This window comes from Octopus bimaculoides, chromosome 20, assembly GCF_001194135.2.
Source record: "Octopus bimaculoides isolate UCB-OBI-ISO-001 chromosome 20, ASM119413v2, whole genome shotgun sequence".
Taxonomy (NCBI): domain Eukaryota; kingdom Metazoa; phylum Mollusca; class Cephalopoda; order Octopoda; family Octopodidae; genus Octopus; species Octopus bimaculoides.
The window spans coordinates 19,904,691-19,909,580 of NC_069000.1; the positions used below are offsets into that span (position 1 = coordinate 19,904,691).

General features: G+C 33.8%; 1 long non-coding RNA gene across 15 annotated transcripts in view; it reads left to right on the plus strand.

Moving 5' to 3' along the window:
* Positions 1-4,890, plus strand: part of LOC106871257 (uncharacterized) — a 413,124-nt gene that overhangs the window by 81,899 nt on the left and 326,335 nt on the right. Inside the window, exon 3 of one of the 15 annotated variants that reach the window (XR_008266338.1) lies at positions 1,281-1,453. The exons of the other annotated variants lie outside the window; for them this stretch is intronic. This is a non-coding gene — a long non-coding RNA (uncharacterized LOC106871257). The remainder of the gene's footprint in view (positions 1-1,280; positions 1,454-4,890) is intronic. 15 annotated transcript variants of the gene reach the window in all.

A 4,890-nucleotide genomic window follows, 5' to 3' on the forward strand; every position in this document is an offset into this window, starting at 1 on the left:
TATATATATATATATATATATATATGTAAACTGGAATATCACCCAAAAAGGACTGCTTATAATGTACTAGGTAAAGTGCGTTCGACCACTGCCAGAAATAAGTATTTGTGAGTGCATTCTCAGTTTGTGTATATGTACACACACACACATGTATGTTTGTATGTATGTATGCATGTATGTATGTACGTACATATAGGTTATTTCAAGTGGTGCACTAATATTATCTATTATGAAAAAGTAGGCAGTCAAAATGTTAGATAGTTACTTATTTGGCACTTTCATCTCGTTTCAGAAATTCATTAAGAATGACTTTTGGTACAGGAAAATTTATAACTTTCATGTACATATATGTATGAGTTAGTCGAAAAAATCTGGAATTGAATTGGGAAGAGAATGGTGTTTGTTTTTTTGAATGTAAGTGTAAAGAGAATATTTCTTTTTTCATTTTGCTTTTCAACAGGGAAGCTTCTAAAGTGCACTAGGCTATTTCACACAGAGAAGCAAATAAGGTCTGTTATTTTTGTGAAATAATTATATTTTTCCTGTTTCTGGTTACATTTCAGCTTCACATGACTTCTCCCTCAAAAATGTTTCATTAAATCTTCTTTAAACAACTTCATGATCCGACTCTCCGACAGGTCACCAACTCAGTTCACATACGTGAAGCTAGACGTTCTACAGAAAGAATAAGCAGACTAACAACAACCATTAGATATAGAGAATAATTTCCATATCATACTAATAACAACAGTATAATTTTAACAATATCTTGACCTCAGTTACGATACAATATACCAAGAAAACATAACATGGAATAATATAAATTAACCAGTGTTGCGTGCGTGCGTTTTATGTGTATGTTGGCATAAATACCATATGATACCTATGTATCAGTTGTCATATATATATGTGTGCGCGCGCGCGTGTATGTGTGTGTGTGTGTGTGTGCGTGTGTATTAAGAAAAGGGAAGTATGAGAATTTTGTATAATTATTTATTCAACGCTTTCATCCGTTTCAGAGATCAGGAATGATATATTTACAGAAAATTCATACATTTCTATATATATTAGTTGAAAAAAATCTGGAGTTGAATTGTGAAGAGAAATGATTTTTGTTGTTTTGAATCTATATATGCGCGTGTTTGTGTATATATGCGCGTGTTTGTGTATATATGTGTGTGTGGATGTATGATTGTGTATGTGTGTGTATGGTGAATGTTTGGAAGCTTGCTTAAGTGATTTTTGAAACGTTCGTTTATCTTCTCTCTATGTTTTTCTAGCCAGTGTTTGATTAATTCCAGTCCCAAAGTGTGATTCATATTCAAACTATCTATAAACTTTAAACAATCTATACATATTTATTCGGATGTACCAGACATAAGAATGAATGGATTACAATGAAACTCACAACTATGGGGTATCAGAAACGTGGAAGAATTCACAGAAAGAACCAGTAAGTTGAATCTACTTATCTCAAAACTCGACACAATTTTTTCCATTATAAATAAAGTTGTGAATGACATTTAGGCTCAAGGAACTCTTTTTAAAACATTTTAGCAATAAGAACCAATGATGCAGATTCTACCAATGGACTACCCCTATCTCAATGCTAACATGCATAATAGAAATGCATTTGATGTGATGACAGAGCCAACACTTACCAAAATTGGCGAAACGAAGAAAATCCAATCCTCCCCAGAAAATTCCTCGTTAGAGAAATAAAGGGTGAAAAGCTAGAAGAGACAACAATATGTGCATTATGCTGTCTGTAAACAGAAATGTCCCTTCTCCATTCTTTGTTGGTTCATTAATTACGACAAACTATGGAGAAAAATCCATTATGAAAAAAAAAACGACAATGGAAAGATATAAAAAATTCAAAAAAATGGAAATCGGTCCCCGAGGAACCAAATAAAGGTATCAGGCTCCCAGTCATTTAAAGGCATATCTGGAGATGGTCTCAAGATCATCCCAAATGCAAACTAGATACCTATACGCCACAATGCCAAAACATAGCTCTACCACAAGAAAATTCACGAGATATAGAAGACAACTACCAATCCATAATACCAAATATCCTAGATGGGCAAATACATGGGGAGAAAGACAAGGAAAAAAATCAAAGTCAATGTAAATAGACATCATGAAGGCTTAAGAAATCCACGGTTAACGACCAAGCATATAAGAGGATGAGAAGAGGACAGATACTATATGCAGCGTAATAGAGAACATGGAATGTTTTCTCACCCACGAAGAAACAACAAGAACTCTAGAAACTGGTAACAGATTCGCAGTGCTATAACTCTATTTTTTTAGGGAGAACATACTACCACCGGGCCTCAGATCCGATGAAACAAAAAAAATTAAATAAACCTACAGAACATATAGACCCTCAAATTATAAATTCATCTAAAAGAAACCTCAACAAAAACAAAATAGATCTTTTATTGAAAGGTTTCAAATTTACCCTTACTCCTACTTCTAATCTCATAGAACTAAAAGCAGACGTTGAAAATTTTAGTCGCCACTTTCGCCTTATAGAATTCATCGGCAATAAGAATATAAATGATAAGTGAATTGTAGGAAATAAATCCTACTTCACCCCTTAGAAGGAGAGTGACAAGCATTTAGATAATATATATATATAGGCACAATTTCCAAATTACTTCTCAGTGCCCATAAATACAAACAAAACGTTTGTAGAGAAGCAAAGGAAGCCTTATTAATTCTGAAGAATAACAACTCAGTCATCCTAAAAGAAGCGAATAAGAGTGATTATGGACAGGGACTGTTATAAAGACAAAATATTGGAACATATAATAGACAAGGTTTACTGTAAGGAAGAAATAAGAAATCTAGAAAAAACAAGAATGAATAAAGTCAGAACATAAATTGTCCAACACCCAGGCTTCTTCACAGATAATAAAATAGGCTACTTATGTTACTCTGAAATTAAAGACAGAAATTTCCACGGTTTACTCAAGATCCACGAGAGCTATAAGTGATCAGAAGAATCACTACATAAAAATACTAAGACCCACTGATCTCAAATTGAAACCAATGGTTGCTGGGCCACAATTTCCAAATTAGCGATTAAGTCATCTTTTAGATATACTCATTGAACCCTTATGCCCATTAATACTCAGCTATTTCCGAAACAATATGAATTTTCTCAAATGCATCCCACTCAATGTCCCAGAAGGGACTATCCTTACAAGATTCGATGTTAATAACCTTTACACTAATATACCTTCTACTTTGAACCGGGAAGTAATCAAACACTGAGTAGAAAAACAGAGTGAAGATAAACGAACATTTCAAAACGGATATCAATATCAAGAACACCTTTAACTTTGATAGTAAAGCATATCGACACATAAAGGGTATGATAGTGGGGACGAAATTTTTACCCTCATACGCTAACCTGGTCATGAGTTTTTGAAAAGAAAAGCTACGAGAGGAAGTACAAAACGCTTTTGACCCAAATATCAAGAAATATTTCATTTTAACGTGGATACGCTTCCTCTAAAACTGCTTTATTTTTGGGGGAAAAAATGATTATTAACAAATATTTAACAATATTCTGAACACCCCTCCCCGACATATCAAATTCTCGTCAGAGACCATTCATAATGACTTGCCTTTCCTAGACTTTTGCATAAAAATCCGCGACTCCACAGTAACAACGATATATTTAAAAAACAAAATACTCACACGCAGTATTTGAAATTCTACTCTTGCTATCCCTCACACAACAAAAGCAACATTCCATATAGTATGACCAGACGTATCCGTGCAATAGGTTTTGATCCGAAAATACGTCAAATGCGACTCACTGAAATCAATGGCTTCCTAAAACAAATCCCAGAATTACTCCTTAAAACTAATAAATGCTGGAATTATAAAGGCGATGAAACTGGACATCATACAACTGAAGACACATAAGAAGAAAGCGAAAGAAAATACTACTCCATTTATCAGTACAGATAATCCATGAGTAACCAACATTTTCAGCACTATAAAAATAAACCTTTTAGTACTCTTACAAAGCTCCAAAATGAAAAACTTGGTTGATGAAAACCTTATATGAAACAGTAAATGTCAGCCAAAAAATCTTAGAAAACATCTCATTCGGGCAAAAATCACATCAGGGGATAATTCAGAATTCTCCGTGAAGGATTGTAGAGATAATAGATGTGGAATATGTGATGACAACAACTTCAAATATTTGGACACTGGTTTCCATAGAAAATTTAAAAGTGGATTCTCTTTCCAAGTAAATGCAGATATGAACTGCAAGATACAAATTCTCATATACTGCATAACCTGCCCCAATTGCAAGGAAAATTATATTGGCGAAAACAACAATTCCCTTTGACAATGTGCAAGAATTCAAATACAACACATTAGACAGAAAGAACTACGAAAGTTTCCGCTCAGCAAGCATCTGGAAATATGTGGAAACAGCAGATTCAAAATCTTTCCTTTCTACAGACGCCTAATGGATAACGCAAAGTACCGAAAGGCAATCAAAAAATTCTTACCTAGACTAAACGTTTTAAAAATCGAAAAATATGTATTTATGATCAAATGAGAAATCCTTATTAAAATGTTTTCATTACTGTTTCTGAAATAATTAGAAAAAATCGCTTAAGCCACCAACACGCAACACACACACGCTGTCTCTCTCTCTCTCTCACACACACACACACACACACACACACACACACACACACATACACACACACACACACATACATACATATTTAATAACCTTCCAAAACAACTTTGATAGAGTCTATTTTCTACTGCTGGATAACATGACAACTGACAAAAGAAAAAGGAAACAATATCTAAAAGAAAGTTAACCTCTTGAACTATCATCAGTTT